At 41.9% G+C, this 17,444-nt stretch overlaps 1 long non-coding RNA gene across 1 annotated transcript in view; it reads right to left on the bottom strand.

Annotated features, from left to right (window-relative positions):
* Positions 1 to 17,444, bottom strand: part of LOC309342867 — a 29,597-nt gene that overhangs the window by 6,881 nt on the left and 5,272 nt on the right. Inside the window, exon 2 of the long non-coding RNA XR_014157025.1 lies at positions 7,407 to 7,641. This is a non-coding gene — a long non-coding RNA (uncharacterized lncRNA). The remainder of the gene's footprint in view (positions 1 to 7,406; positions 7,642 to 17,444) is intronic.

The raw sequence follows: 17,444 nt of genomic DNA on the forward strand, positions 1-17,444 counted from the left end.
CTCTTCCAAGCTGTATATAAAGTACACATCATTTAAATAATTACAATAAACTAAGTGGTATATGTTTGATGACTTTATCTTCTTTATTGTACTTCTGAAATCTTCATTAGGTGTTGCAGCTGATAAAACAACTAGCGGTCTCAATTAGGTCCCACCATTTCATTGACAGTTTAAAAAAATTGACAAAAGTCTCTTACTACCTTCAAGGAGAGAAAAATTGGGCCCTGATCATTGGCATATTCAGCCAGTAGCTCAGATAAAGAACTCTTGTTTAGATATCCTGATAGAGCTAGAAAGGACTAGAAGTTTCATTTCCTCCTACTGGTACACCATATTCCGCATTATGGAAAACCTGATTGACGTTTGCTCCGTTTCAGCAGTAAAGAGTAGGTTTTCCTAGGGGAAAGCACTGGAACAAGCAGAAGTGTGGACAAAACAATCCATTTCTTATGCTGTGGTGACTGGTGTCCATTGGGGGTTAGTAGGGTAGAAAGGGAGTCAGTGGTAGATAGAGCCAATGACAAGCAGAGCCAATTCTAGTTTTGTCCCTATACCTGTTTGCCCCACACGTAAAAAACTCAAACTAAGGAGGAGGAAGGTGACAGCCACTGTATTAGTTGTAAGTAAGAAGGCAGGCAAGTTGGGGCTGACGGGGCAGACTGAGGTTGGTGGGACAGTGATCCATTTAGCAGAATAGACCAGCCTCTACTGCATGGAGCTGCGGTAGGTCAGTTGGTAGAGCACAAGACTCTTAATGGGTTTGAGCTCCATGATTGGCAAAGGATTCCTGCATTGCAGGGGGTTCAAATAGATGACCCTCATGGTCTCTTTCAATACCACAGTTCTATGATTCTATGTCTAGTAATAAGAGAAACTTGTCTACCATTACTATCTTCTAATCTAGAAACACCTATTAATTTGCTTAGTAAATTCCACAACACAGAAAACCACTGAATCAGCAGAAGAAGTTAGGTAGCTAGCCATGGTGGATATGTGAAAAAATCAGCTTCAACTGGACAGGACAAGGGTGGAAGAAAAGACACATGATTGAGATACTTGTTCAGACCTAACAATTGTACCTTCATTAATGAAGTAGTTATTTTTCATGTGAACAAACCAAATTGGGCAATGCCCCCATCAAGGATAATCCAGAAAATGAAATGGGATTATATGCAGTATCCACATATATTTTTAGTATGATGTTGTGCAAAAATGAAGTGGTATAGACATCCTGCTAAGTATGGTTTATTTATTTTTTAAGGAACAAATGATTCAAGGAAACAGTGCACATTACACTCAAATACTTAAGGCAGCCTTTTAGCGAACTTGAAGCTGTCTGCCAACAGTGACTGCATTCTGCTTGTGAGCTTAATGGTGTCTTTTTGGGGTGCTATAAATCTACATAAATGCTTCTTGTATACCATTAACAGATATTCCCCTATGAACTGCTCATGGTGTCCAACAGAGGCCGAAGTAAAATTCTACGAGAAGTGGATAGAACCAGGCTGGAGGTAAGAGAATATCTGACTCCCCAAACAGATGTTTGGGCTGATGGTTTTAAAAGGATACAAATCTCTTGTTTAAACATTTGGACTGATAGCTGTCCTTTTCCTTGTCTTCCTTCAGCGTCACTTAGCACCTGAGGTTTTCCAAGAAATATTCGGCATGACGATACAGGAATTTGATAAATTACCTCTCTGGAGACGCAACGACATGAAGAAGAAAGCTAAACTCTTCTGAATCCCATTCTCTCCTTTGGAGGGGAGAAAATACCACATATAGGATAATGTATCATACTTAAGTTCAAACGCTTTTTGGAGAGTAACCACGAGAGACAGAGAGAGAGAGAGAGAGGAAATGGGGGTTAAAGGGAAAATCTGAGAAAGGCACCTATATATTCCTTGCAGGTGCAAGGGCCTTTCAAGCTTGCCAGAGAGTTGTGACCCAAAAATGTTGACATTCTAAATCTCAGCAGTGGTCTTTATGCATTATAAAGTTTTTACATGGCATCAATACATAATGTGGAGCTGCTCTGCCCTCCCTCGTTTCCCTTCACTTTTATTTAAAGGTCAAGGGGCAATGCTGATAGAGCCAGGAAGTGCCAATAGGATGCCAACCCACAATTACGTCGTCATGGTCTCTCCAAGGAATGAATGACTATATTCTGTAGCTAACGAAGGAATCCTGTGTAATATATTTATCCTTTGGGCACAGCCATTACAATTAATTGGCCTTGCCTTCAAATGGCCTATTATTGTTGCAGTGCCCATCAGCAAAGCAGGCCACTGAGCCAGAGTTCTGCTGCATACCAGCCAAATTCTTTGCAAGGAAACTCCCAGCTTGCACTTGCACACATCTGCTAGGAATCTTAAGAACAAATTATCTTATTTTGTTGTCAAGTCTTCTCTCCTCCCTTTGTCCGGCTTTAAGCGAGTTTGCTAAGTGTTAACAAGGGCCGCAAGCCAAAAATGAAAGAGTTGGTTTTCTCGTTCTATGTTGAGAAAAGTATTTCCAAAGTGAAATACAGGTGTAGGCTTAATTCAGATGCTACTTGTGCCGTGTGGCAATCTATGGGGCATGGTCTAGCCACATGCTGCTTTGGTAATGTTTCTAAAGGACTAGTATGTGGGCTCTTGCAATTATGTCATTGCTTCCCATACTGTCACCACCTGTTATGATGTCTAGCAGATGGGAAATAATCACATCATCCCTGCAAAGATGGCTCAACCCTGCAAACATCAATAGTGTGGGATGGGACCTGACTACACCAAAGCAAGTTCCATCCCATTACAAAGGGAATGACTGAATCAGGGCTACTGCCGCCTATACCAGCATACATCCACTGGTGTGCTGTACAGTTGAACTCCAGAATGTCTGTGACAAGAAAATGATATTTAATCCACTTTGTAGAGGAGATGCTATGAAACAAGACACCTCCTGGAAATTTTGCTGCTTAAAAATGACAGATCAGCCCCTTTCTTGGATGCTTTGATGACACAGCACAATATCAAGTTAAGTAATGGCCTGATTTGCATATCATGCTAAGCCAAATCATGGCTTAGTCAGTGCAGCTGTACATGTTCCCAGAGAGGAGACCGCAGTTACTTTGCTCCTCCCTGGTCCTTGTGCTGCTGTGCTAAGCTAAACCTTGCCTTGGGTCATCTGAACCCAGGCTCAAGGTTTAGCTCTCCCGAGTAAATCATGAATCATAGGGCAAATCTTGGTTGCAACTTCTGGTTAAGTCTGGAGTGAGCTAAACGACAAGCGTGGGTTCAGACGACCCAGTGAGCCATGCCTTTGCTTAGCACAGTGTCGCATGGCAGCAGACCATGGAGAAGTGAAGCACTCCTGGAGCCCATGCATTTGGCTTAGCATGACATAGGAACCAGGCCAGTGTTTGATTTGGTTTTATTCAGGCAACTACAGGCTCACCCATAGTTAGAGCACTTGGGTTTTCTTTTTTTGTAATATTTCAAAGCTGCAGCCTAGGCTATTTGCTTTATTTATCCTCAGTGCCTAGAAGAAGGAACGCCTAAGACAGTTTCTGAATTCAGTGATGCTCCCTCATCTACATGCAGTCCTGAGCATTGTGTGAAGTGGCCCCCATCTAGCAGAACTGCTTAGAGGGCTGTGCATATTCTATTCATTTCAGAACAGTTAATAACATATTTTCACAGACTCCAGAGCTGTTTCTTGCCAACAGTAGGATGCACTTGATACATTTATCTTTTACTTTGAGTGGTGATTGTTGCCGTTTTCACTGTTGTTTTCAATAGAAATTTGACACTAGCACGTCACTTACCGGGAAATACTATGCATGTTTACTCAGAAGTAAAGCCCACTGTCTTCAATGAGACTTCCTTCTGTTCAAGCATGTATAGGATGGCAGCCCCTGAAGGATGCCTTTGAGGGCAGGACATTCAGGACTTCCTGCTCTTACATTTAAGAGCTCAGCAGAGAGAACCGTTTGCCAAAAGGCGTTATCATAGAAGCGCTTGATAGGTTGGTCATCCAAGCCCATAAAGAGGATCTTTCATGCATCATATATTGATTTGTAGAAGAACATGTGGTAAAATGCAAGCACATGTCTTTTGTGAAAGTCTTGTCAAGTGGTGAAAATAAACTTACCACATGTCTACACCATAATTCTGGGAAGCAGAGTGAGTGGTAACATTTTCACCACCACACTGATGACCAGCTTATGAAGTGGCTCCCTGGTAAAGTCATATGCCAGATCCTTTATCAGTTAGCAGGAGGAGAGTGCTGGCAGCAGAATAATAAGGACCCCAGCTCTGCAGGGGAGGTTAGCCATGTTATGTGGAAACCTAAACATCTCACCCACTAAAATCTGTCACATATCCCACATGATGTTGTAGCAGCATTAGGATGCTCCAATAAACTTTCAATCTGTATTAGCATTATTGTAACACTTTCCATCATTATATTGTGTTGACTCATTAGTTCAAACTCCCTGCCATTTACAATCAAAAGAACATTCTGGATTAATGGCCTGCAATAGGCCACACTGTTCAGTGGAGGAAAAAATGGATATTTGTACCAAGATCAGACAATGGTTTGGAAGCTAATCTATAAAGGAATATTTGGGCTGGCTGTTCTATGCCTTATTCCTAGGCATGCTATTGTCACTGCCACAACATCCAACAGCTCAGTGATTTGGCTTTGCACTTCTCTTCATGCTACCGCTTTCCAGCCTATGACCTCTGGAGATACATTTCTCTCTGTCTCACAGAAAGGGGCACAGATAGTATATCCCGAATGCAGTGAAACAAATTAACCAACTTCCAGTCCCACCAGCTGATTTCAGCACTCTACACATTTTCTATACTGCCAAGCATCACTTCCCAGTTGTCTCAAATGCTGAGCAGACATCCCTCAGCTCAGCGATTAAGAGAAGCTAAAAGTGTGGGTGTACCACTTGTTGCATGGTTTCTACTTGGAAAATATCTCATGTGCCCTCTAAACATGTGGGGAACCAATATTCTGTAGGCTCCAGCCACACAGAAGAATGCCATGTCCTAACACAGCGAGAGCTTCCTGTTGGTGCTTAACTAAGGAGATTTTTCTCTATCCCCGCCCTTCTCTCACACATTTCTACTTCCTGATCCCAAATTCCATCTACTGTAAAGAATGCAACATTTTAGTTGACATTATTTTCCAAATATGACAGTCTCTTCCTAATAAGAGACTGTAGCAATAAGTAAACAAACAAATTATTTTTTTCAGGTGTTGCTTTCCCAACAGTTCCTTGAGGGGGGGGGAAGCAATGCCAGTTGAATTTCTGCCTGAAATATAGCTGCCCCCAAAAGTGGCAAATCTACAGAGGCCCTTCTTGAATTCCTGCCTTTGAAAAGGTGGCCAAATAAGCATAGTTTAACCCCAAATCATGACATAAGAAAATAATGTGGGTGTCAGGTAGTTTTGTGAATTTCTTCTTTGTGCAAAATGCTTTCTAACGGGGCAGGCGACTGGAATCATTATTACATCTTGAAGATGTTCACCCATGTATCAGAATGATAACACCGCATAAGTCGGATCATTATTTTCTAGGGACTTCCTTCCAAACCCATGAACATTAACAGGAGGTTTGGTAATTAACTTCAGCAAGCTGGTGGAGTTCAGCAGTATAAATCGGTGGCAAATTCATGCTGCTCTTTGCTCCCAGGCCTGGTTCTTCAAGGGTAACAAATACTACTTTGCATTGCCTGTTTTCCAAACTAATCTGTCATTGAAGCAACTGGCACAATCGAGGTCTGATGTAAATCCCATGGAATTTGATGGAAAGAGTCAAAGTTAGGCTATTTCTCAGCCAGCAAGGTCAGAAAAGAACCTTTATCAACTGTTGTGTATTCCCATGACAACACTTTGTATTGTTAATGACATCATTTGGTGCAAAATAGTAAAAGTTGCTGACAACCCTTGTAGTGAGGGAGCCTTATTAATATTCTGTAGGAAGATCACTTTAATGAGATATATTTTGCACCACTTTGATAAGTTTTAACTGCAAGGTTTTTAATTACATGTTTCTTCCCTTTCCTGGGCAGCCAATTTCCAGAATGCAACCAAGTAGCCTTTTTCAGATTATTTCCGTTAAGTTTGTTTGTTCTTCCTCCTTTGTTGTAGGACAGCTCTGATTTGGAGCCTCTGTTTAAGAGGGAAAAAAATCACCAATACCTATCTATACTGTTAAGTCTGCTTCTTCTGCAAAATGAAACATTGGCCGTCATTGCTGTTCATCTCACCCAACCACCCCACTATAATCTACATCACTGTTGTACTCAAACCAAGTAAACAAATAAAGTTTTGAACTTTATTCTTATTGTGCTCTTTGGATATTTTGTTTCATGTATTTAGTTGTGTCATGTTCACCCTTTCAAAACCTTGATATAAAACAGATTTTGCACTGATTGCAGATGATGTACTTTGGGACAAAGGGTTGCTTTTTATCAAATGTTTACAGGAAGAGAGAGGGCATTTTGGGAGTGGGACAGTCCTTGGTAAAGAGAGGCCCTTCATGGCTACAAGCATTAGGGAAAGTCACTCAGAGGGCACATTTAGGAAAAGAGGAGTTAAATTGTGGGGCTGAGTCCCAAAGCTGAAAGCCCATCATCCAGATCTCACTGGGCCCCCAGTTTGGCAGTCAAATGGTGTCCATAAATCAATGTGAGGGAATTGGCTTCTCCTGATATGGAATACGTGGAAAATATTATTCTTGTTCTGCTTCTGTGGTAGCTCATTACAGTGGTAGGAGGAACAACTTTTTACAGCCCTGTTATTTGCCAATTGTAGAGGCAGCTGAGACTTAGTGGCCCTCTTTTGTGTTATCAGTTGATGAGAGGGACATACAGTGGTACCTCGGGTTAAGTACTTAATTCGTTCTGGAGGTCTGTTCTTAACCTGAAACTGTTCTTAACCTGAAGAACCACTTTAGCTAATGGGGCCTCCTGCTGCCGCTGCGCCGCCGCTGCACGATTTCTGTTCTCATCCTGAAGCAAAGTTCTTAACCTGAAGCACTATTTCTGGGTTAGCAGAGTCTGTAACCTGAAGCATATGTAACCTGAAGTGTATGTAACCCAAGGTACCACTGTACTTGCTACTATAACAAGGGGCAATGTTTGCCCACACCCCACAGCTCTGGGGACTTTGGTCTCATAACAACACTGAGGCCGGTTAGGCTTTGTTATAGTAACCAGCCAAAGGTCACCCAGTCAGTGTCATCATCTACTAGGGATTTGAACCTGGGCCTTCCCAGTCCTATTCTGTCATGGCCTCAACTTTGACCTCAGAGTCAGAGGAGAATCAGCCTGCCACATGCAGGGCTTGTCCACCATCCACCAAGTTCCAGATACTGAAGCTGAGCCAAAACCCTTTGAGAACCTTCCACATACCTCTCTTTCCTCTGTGTCTGCCCAATGGCAAGAGGCTGTAGGAGGGAGAAGCTCCAGCTATCATTCCAGAGATTGGTCCTTTACAAATTCACACTCTTCAGGCAGTGAGTAGAGCCTGGGAGGGACAGAATGGATGGCGGGAACTCATAAGGCCCCAGTTCACCTTTAGGCTTTGATGAAGCAAGTTTCTCACTAGAAGCATCCAAGGTACTACAACCACCTGCCTCATGGGCATCTGTCAAGGATAAATGAGAACACAGGTCAGCACTCAAGCAATACTACATGTAACATTCTTCATGTTGAAGGGCAATAAAGAGTCAAATGCTTTAAAACTGCCTGCCTCCTTGCGTGTATGACTTGGGGTGGGATGTAGGTTGGCCTGTTTTTTACCCCTCCAGATCCTCATTTCTTTTTGACATCCTTTCCATTCCCTTCTACTCTTGTTTTTCACTCCTTCCCCAACTGGTGTGTTGCATTTAAAACCAATACCATTATCCAGTAAAAATACTGCTACTGATGAAGAATAGTGATCCATTTTTTAAAAAATTCAAGCTACTATATATACTTCTGGGATCCAAATTTAATTACACAGCAGCATTATACTGCTTGCCTATGCCTACTCCACAAGATTGCCTTCCCAGAGCTCACACTGCTGTGGCTTGCAAGGATTAAGTGTGTCAAGTGAGTGTGGATGACCCACTTTCTGCAAAATAGCCAACATCTCCTTTAGCGTGTGATTGGACGTTTCCTGTGCATGTTCTCAGGGTGCAACAGGCAGAAAACCCTTTCTACTGCCACAGGTCTCCCATAATAGCTAGAGAATATGAAACCTGCAATTTGTAGATAGGTAGCTTCACTGGAAACCTAACAGTAGAGCAAGGGATGTGAATGAGCAAGTCATAATGCAAGTCACAGTAGAGGGGTTAATGCAGTGGCCGTCAAACCTTTCAGATCAGTAGTCGTATTTAGAATTTTGAGAAGGTGCAGTGAATCACAAAATGGCTGCCATGGAAAGGAGCATGGGAAAGCACAAAAACAACATGGCTAGCATGGGGACAGCATAAAGTGGTAACTTGGGTTAAGTACTTAATTCGTTCCGGAGGTCCGTTCTCAACCTGAAACTGTTCTTAACCTGAAGCACCACTATAGCTAATGGAGCCTCCTGCTGCCGCCACGCCACCGGAGCATGATTTCTGTTCTCATCCTGAAGCAAAGTTCTTAACCTGAAGCACTATTTCTGGGTTAGTGGAGTCTGTAACCTGAAGCGTCTGTAACCTGAAGCGTATGTAACCCGAGGTACCACTGTAATGCAAAATTAAAGAGGATACAGCCCTTGTTGCTTACTCAACCCCATCTCAGACAACCTCGGGCTTACCATGTAAGTCAACTATGTCCTGCTGTTCCCTGAGTGTGGAGATTGCACAATATTGATCACACACACATACACACTGTTGCTGTAGGAGCATTTCCCACTTCCAAGAAAAATATACAAGGTGCCACACCATATTCTCTTCATGCACACACTCACTGCACATCTCCATTGCCCAAGTGCGTATCTCCCTGTTACAGACCACATTCATTCACCTCTTTTCTCACACACACCTTTCCCTTGATACAGGAATTGGGGGGGGGGGTTAAGGGGAGGCACAGCAGGCAAATTTCTCACAAAAATTGAGAACAATTGTGTCTGTACATCTGGCCTCATATCTCTGGTTCTTAAAATGCCAGAAATTGTTTGAAAAAGAGTGCTTGGGTATCAGAGGATTAAGGTTCATGCTCAGGGCATGAAAGAATGCCTTGTGGATGCCAGGTTGATAAGCCTTGCATTAATGTATTTTTTAAAACTCCCTTGCAGCAGCAATTGCTGGTGCAGTCTGTTCTGGAAGAATAAAACAAGGGATGTTGATGCTGCAGAGGTAGAAGCTGCAGAACAAAGAGGAGTGAGACAGGCATAATATGGATAAAATTTCCAGGGCTCTGAATCATTGTTCCATTCTGGAAATAATGCAAAGGCATTAAACAAAACAGTAATGTTAACAAGTTTTTCTTAAAGCTAAAGTCACATGTGTTCCTGAAATTCATACTACATAGACCAAATATTCATTTTTCTCCCTTGCTCTGCACCCTACATTATAGATAAGTTGAAGGCTCCAAAGCATTCCAAGAAATAGGGTTGCCATATTTTTAAAAGCAGGACACATTTGCAGACTTCTACCTTTAGTTATGGATCACTATGACAGCTCTACCCATGAAAAAAAGAGGATGTGTCCTGGAAAAGAGGACATATGGCAACCCTAATGTGTCAATTCTTTGAACGTCAAGTAAGTGGCTCTGATGATTAAACTATGCCTTTCCCAACCTGGAGGAAGTAGGACCAGGATGAATGCTGTGCAACAGACATGGATGGCTGGAAGCGGGCCGAGCTGCGCTCACCACCCTACTTTAAAAGTGCGTTGCCACAGAAAAAGCTGCTCATCTGGCCTTTTCTTTGTAAGCATCAGCAAACACCAGCAACTGCATATGCAGCCTGCAATGAGGGTTTGTGGGCTCAAAAGGCACATCTCACAGGTACTTAGGATGTGCATACCCAGGAAAAAAGAACAATAATGGTGCTTTGAGCCTGTGTGTCTGTTGTTGAAGGGCTGGCTGCAGACTGGAACCACAAGAGGTGTTGGCAACACAAACAGCAGCACTAATTAAAGAGGAAAGAACGAAGCCTTGATGAATCCCTTGCAGATCATAATGGCAAACTCAGCCAATATGCTCAGAGGGAATTTGTATCTGAATCTAGGACAAGTGTGGGCAGGAAGTAGATCTATTTATTGGTAGACTCATGGCCGATTTTCAGTAGACCAGCAAGAGTTTCTGACTCTTGCTGCCATAAAAACAGCAGCGAAAAGTTTCTCCTTAAATTCAGCTGTTAGAATCTCTGTTCTGTGCTAACTCACATGTAGGTTTATACTTGCACATACAGTTCGTTCCCGGTAATAACTCAAGGGATGTTGTCTTAGCTCTGTAACTGGCTTAGCTCTGCACACACAGCCTGGACTGGGATTTGGGGGTTGAGAGAGAGAGTAGATCCCACATGCCTTAAGTTAGTCCATGTCTGAGCTAGGATCCCTATTTTCAAGTGAAATATTCAGTTTCTGTTCTTCAACTCATGTTTAGGCTTCCCCATTTTGTCTGTGACACTATTTTGGCCAAGTGAAGCCCACCTGCCCCATCTGTTTTCATCTGAGAGGCAGCTAAACATGCAGCTGGGCCAACAGTGGGCTTTGCAGGTGCCATCTATCAGGTGACTAGCAGTGCCTGCAAACCACATACAGTCACCAGGATGTTTGAACAGGCATTAGACTTTATCATTGGTACTAAGCAGCTTGGTTGTCGGCACTTGCAAAGTGCTGTGCCTTCGCTCACCAGGTTTGATTTCAAACACATGGGCAAATGAAAACAGGTCACCTGATGCCATTGTGGCTTAAGGTGGCATGCGCCACCATGCCAAACTAGCAGTGTCACAACTCACATCTAAAACATGTCAGTGATCTGCAAAACTTAACAACTGAATTTCAGAATAAACGTCAAATTTGAAAGTTTCAACCCCAAAGTTGCTTCATATTTGAGAAGCCTTAAATAGCAAACTTGATAATTCTCCTATTCATTATGAACAACATTTGCCACCATGCGAAGAAACAGTTTGTTCATTTGCTATTAACCCTCACAATGGGGCTTCAAATCCTTCTCTCTTGGCATTCTTTAATATCTGAACTTACTAGCGGACTTTTAATCCCATTTAAACAAAAAACAAAACAAAAAACCCTTCAAACTCTAAAAGCCTCATTTTATTTCCTGTTTCCCTGATACTAAAATAATTCTGAGTTTCTGACCCCTGAGTAATGATGAAGGAATGCACTACGTTCCCCAACACAGCAAGGCAGCTGGTAAAGTGAATCTTCACAGCATGTTAAAAATACAGATAACAGTGCCAAAAGCTAGATCTGATTGAAACACAGTCAAATGTCAGCACTAATTTGCTCTTAAATATATATGGCTCCTTGGGACCACTTCCTTTAGGAACTACAACATAAGACTTCAAGTGTCCCCCCCCCTCCTTTACCACATCCGTTTAAAAAATTGTTTCCTCCAAAGCAAGGGGAGAAATCTGAAACAAAAATGTTATTTACATATACACCAATGTACTTGTTTGTTATCTTTGCTTGTGCTTTTATTGGTTTGAAGCTGTAACTAAATAAGACTTCAGTCCTGTCTTTTGTAGAAGGACCTTGGGAGCATGTCCAGATTGGGTTCTGTAGCTTGGATAAAGGGAAAGTGTCATGAATTGTTCAAGAGGGTGCCTTTTTCAAAAAAATCATTTACAGATTATGATTTTTATTTTTAAGGGCCCAGGAGTCCAGTAAAGTCAAGAGCCTATGTCAGCTTTAAACAGCCACTATGCTGCCATATTCTTCCGATTTTGTATCAAGGATTTTAAGCTGCAAGAGGTCCTGCAGTCACATCCCAGATGAGCCCAATGTTTCTTAGGACTGCCATATGTCCTTTTTTTCCAGGACACGTCCTCTTTTTCAGTGGTATGTAAAATGAGAGTCATCATAGCGATCCATAGTTAAAAGCAGAAGTTGGCAAATGTGTCCTCTTTTTTTGTTTGCAACCCTAGTTTCCTGCATGAGTTTGAGCCCCCATCCCGCTATATGATTCTATGAATTATGGCATAATGCACTGCAAAGTGGCCTACCTTGCAAGTGTAAACATAATCAAAATGCCAGAAATGGCTGCAGACATAATACAAGGAACAAGATATGAATTCATAAAAGCATTTTGGTGACCAAAGGAGATGTGTAAACTATTAAGAAATAACAAAATGGTACGGAGTCAGCATACATAGCAAATCAAAAACTCTTGGGTTACTTTTGCTGGGTTAAGGTTACTGACAAAAATCATAAAATACATACACATAACCCTAATTATAATAAACAAATATAGTTCTTTTCCTGGGATTTTTAATATAACTGAGAAAATGAACACACAGCTGAGCAACTTGTGACCGCTAGTGTTAAAAATGTTAACATTTATTGTGGAAGCCTTTTTTGTGGAACCTAGAATCCTGGCAGGCATGGTAAATACAGTGGGCCTTGATTAAAGGCATGCCATGCATTGGCCAGTTGTTGTGAACCCAACAGTGGCTGTTTAAAGCTGACATAGGCTCTTGACTTTGCTGAACTCCTGGGCTCTTAAAAATAAAAATCATAATCTGTTATTGTGGAAGCCTTTTTTTGTGGAACCTAAAATCCCAGCAGGCATGATAAATACAGTGGACCTTGATTAAAGGAATGCCATGCATTGGCCAGTTGTTGTGAACCCAAAGCTGCAGGCAAGCTTGTAATCCTAAACTGTTTTCAAGACAGCTAGTGAATGAATCATTATTAGAAATTACTTCTTTGGTGGCGTTAATACCCCAATTAAATGTTAAGTGGCTGCCAGGAGAAATCTCTGTGGCATTCTGGTAAGTGCTTAGTCCCAATTATCACGTTGTGGGGAGCAGGACAAGCAGGCAGGCTTCAGTTACATAACCCAGAAGCCTTTGGGGGAGTGGCTGATGTAAATGCACAAAGTGCTGCAGTATGTACATCAGAACAGGGATGGAGAACCTTTTTGCAGAGTGAGGGCCACATTCCCTTGTGGGCAACCTTTTGGGAGCCACATGCCTGTGGTGGGAGGGGACAGAGGAAAAAGCAGACAAGTGTCAGAAATAAAAGGGTAACAGATAGGACTCTCTGCTTTGTACATTTTCTGCCATCCAAAGGTCAGTGGTTTCTGCATATGCACCCATCTCCAACCTTCATTCAGATAAACCTTTGCTTTAAAACTTCCAAGAAAGGAGAGTTCACGACCTCTAAAACCTTACAGGCTTTTATTGTTGCCTGGTTTCTGTGCTTAGATCACAGCTTTCAGTTTAATTATTGCAATGTTTTTAATGTGTTATCTGCTCTGTATGCACTTTTTAAATTTGTGGCTGTGTTTTTAGATAGCTCATTTATGTCAAGGATGCTTGCTACCTCCTTTTATCCGTTGTTGGCTTGCATTATTGCTATTATTGTCATACTGTATATATTTTTTAATTTAAAAAACTTTAACACATGGTGAACATTCTAATGGAACGGGAGGGCATAAATGACTGAAATAAATGAATTTTGAAGGCACAGCTTGAAAAGCAGTAGTTAACATGTGGATATTTAGAATTTGTTAAGGCTCTTTTGCACAGAGGGGTCACAAACCAACACTAAGTTAAACGGGTTTAAGGTCATTGAATCCACAAGCTTAAGCAGGCTTAACTCCATGTTGGATTGGGGCCAATGTGTCTGTTCTGCTCCTGCAGAACTGAAATACCCTCACAGCAGGATGTTAGCTCAGATATATTTTTTTTTAAGTCCTACATAAAGTTCTAATTGTGTCAGAGAACAGTATTTCCAGTCATCCATCTTCCTATCAAACCAGTGTATTTCAACTGTTTCATCCCCACTGGAAGTTTCCCTCTTCTTTTGAACTTTTATTTATATTCTCTCAGTTGCTTCTACCAGAGGATCTCATGCGCATAGATCAGACCCCTTCAAAAAAGTCATTTGAATTACAGTGATTTTTTTTCCAAGTAGGGAAGCAACTATCTCAACTTCTCTTTTTTTAAAAAAGGAAAAAAGTAAACAATAGTAACTTCAGTTAGAGATATGCAGAATGTGACCTATTTCCACAAAATGCATAGTGATGCTAGCAGACAGCAGTGGAATTTGTTAGGCCGCCTGGGAAAATAAGGGTTGAAATGTTCTTGTTTACAAAGCTGACTTCTCATCTCACATAAAAATCAGCAGAAGTGGAAAAGGGGGGGGGGGGAGAGGATGGGAGAGAGAAAAGAAACCATTCACAATAGATGTGTCAACCAGAAGCTATTCCCACTTGTCTTGTTTGTGTTGAAGTCTGTGACAGAATATTTTTTTATCCATTATTTTTTCAATGATATGTCGACATAAATTCAGTTTCATGCTATACGTTTATGTGAGAAATTCTGCAGCTCCATATGCAGCTGCAATTTGAAGAACTGCAGAAGGCTATTGACTTTGGCTGCACTGAAGTGCACTGTGTCTAAGGAAAAAGCCAAGGCCCAAAACTTTATCTCTGGGAATATTCCAGAAAAAACACCCGTTCGTCAGCTCAGAACTGGTATGGTAGAGCAGATTCTGTAAAACGGAGAGTGATGCTCCCAATCTGGCTGGGGCCTGAAAGGCTCTCATGAGAATTCTACAAATTTGGGCTTCCCTTTTTTAAAAAGTAAAGACACAACCCCATCGAAAAGGAAAGTATCTTCATGAATGGACAGGGAGCACTAAAAGATAGCAGGGAGTGCAACCATTGCCCACCCTTCTCTAGTCTTGCTTGTGTAAGATTACGACACCTATTCCACTAACTTGCATTCCCCGATTTATACAAAATCATGGATTTTATTTAGCAGGTTCTCAAATGAACTTATTTTGGCTGGTACACTATTATCATGAAAGAAATGGACGTCACAACACTTGCACGCTTGTGGACCAATTGCAAAAGCTGTCCAATTTGGGGGAAGGGTGATTTTTATTGTAACCATGTAGCACATGGGTGGGAAACCTCAGACCTAGGGGCCAAAAGTCCCCTGGAAACTCTCCCAAGCCACTCCGTTCACGGGCTGTGCTTCACACCCCCAGTATTTTGCCTGACCGGAATGTTTCATTGAACTATTATGATGTCTCTTGTTTGTCTGAATGAAGGACAGTGAGGGAACTGTATGTGCTGAAACTGGCCTACTGCACAAGGGAAAATTAAGTCAATGCTCTGCCTACCACTGGCATGTGGCCCTCAGAAGCTTTCCTCGAAGGGAAAGTGGCTCTCTAGCTGAAAAACATTCCCCACTCATGATGTGGCACCACATGTTCATCATATCGGCACAGCTGTGTCGATAACTATGTCAAAATATTCCATCCAGGATGAAGCCTTGGGCCCAGAAAAACAGCTAAGACCACCTCTAAAAACAAACCAAATAAATCTACCTGCCCTCGAGAAACCCTCACCAGAATCCCAGCCCAGAATCACTTGTGTTTCCTGGTCCCTTTTCAACATTAGTCCCATTCAAGTCCTCCATCCAACACTGCCTGGTCCAACTTCCTCCTTTTGTCCCTTGGCGCTCTCCCTATCAACACTTATCTGGCAGGCTCCTAGTCACTTCCTGGAATGATTGAGTTGTCTGGTTTTGAAGCTAAGCACCATTTATCTCATGGGAAAAGATGGGAGCATTTTTACTAGGCCAGCCTTACCCTGAGGCAAGGTGAGTCAGATGCCGCCAGTGCTGAGTTTCAGGTGCAATGAAGACTAGAAGGCTTTATCTGGTGTTATAATAACAAAGGTTCTTGTTGAAAGAGGTGAAAGGGGGCAGCAAGGAAAATGGGCCTGGGGAGGTGCATTTCATATGACCTGAATTGCAAGGAGAGACTCAGAAATAACATACAGACCAGGACCAACCTTCTTGACTTTCCCAGGGCCCTTCCAAACTATTGTTTTTTCAATGGGGTGTATTCCGCAACATGTAATTGAAGCAATAATAGTGCATTAGCGGTGGATCCCCAAGGACATGCTCTACGGAGAGCTGGCTTCAGGCATCAGGTCCATTGGCAGACCAACTCTGCACTACAAAGATGTCTGCAAACATGAAGGCTGGCTACATCCAACGGTTTGACTTCACCCCAAAGGCGCACTCTTTCATTTTCTCCCAAGGCAGATGGATGCCAACAAGTGGTGGATTTATACTGTACCATCCACACATCATTTCACTTTATTAGTTATTCTGCGATTTGTCTGGAGGGTCACCTTTGCACTATAGTGCAACGAAAGTGGGACAAAAAACAACAACCCAGAAAAAAACCATTTATGGTATAAAAGGTTACAGGATGTCAGCAGCAAGTTATGGGACATACACTGACTGGAAATGAAGCACTCTGTTGACCCTTAAACGTTTGCAGGTGCAAAGAGTATTGAAAGCAAGATAATGTATAACATCACAAGCCCAATTAATAACAAATACATTTTTTTAAAGATGTCTGGAGAGGCCCCTAGTTTGCCTTTCTCTGGATACAAGTAATCCGTCCTAAGTGACAAGAGTCTAATGCTACATTCAACTGCTGTAAATCTGTACAAAGGCAAATGTCATAGGGCAGGACTGTATTAAGGCATAATTGGAAGAAGGTGATAGGACCACAATGGCAGGAATGAATACCCTTACGGAAAGTACAGTGACTCTGTCACACCTGTGTCCAGTTGCAGACCAAAGCCTGATCTACATGTGCCATGAAATTGGGGCTAGGATCCTGAGTGATAAAGGGCTACATTTCCCTAACGAACTGGGTTTTATTTATTTGCAGAGAGTTTTTAAAGGTTGTTGTTTTTACATGCGGAAGCGTTTAAAATGGCACCACACCTTGTTTGCTAATACAAGGAACATTATTGACATCTTGGAACTTCTGCAAACAAATATTAATACAAAAGCTGTGTTAATTTTTATAGATGCGGAGAAGGCCTTTGACAACATTTCCTGGAAGTTTATGAAGAAAAATTTGGAAGGGATGGGGGTGGGACGGGGATTTGAAAATGGGATAGATGCAATCTATTCAGAACAAAAGGCTAAACTGATAGTTAACAATGTGGTGACAGAAGAGTTTAAAATTGAAAAAGGAACACGACAAGGCTGCCCTATTTCCCCTTTGTTATTTATTTCTGTCCTGGAGGTGCTCTTGAACATGATTAGAGGAGACCGGTTGGTTGAAGGAATACGGGTCGGAGCGAAACAGTACAAACTTAAAGCTTTTGCAGATGACCTGGTTTTGACATTACAGGAGCCAGAATCTAGTACGAAAAGAGTATTACAATTGATTCAAGAGTTTGGTCGGGTGGCGGGATTTAAATTAAATAAGCAAAAAACTAAGGTTTTGGAAAAAAACTTGACAGTTA

Source organism: Podarcis erhardii (assembly GCF_964252035.2).
Source record: "Podarcis erhardii genome assembly, chromosome: 5".
NCBI lineage: Eukaryota > Metazoa > Chordata > Lepidosauria > Squamata > Lacertidae > Podarcis > Podarcis erhardii.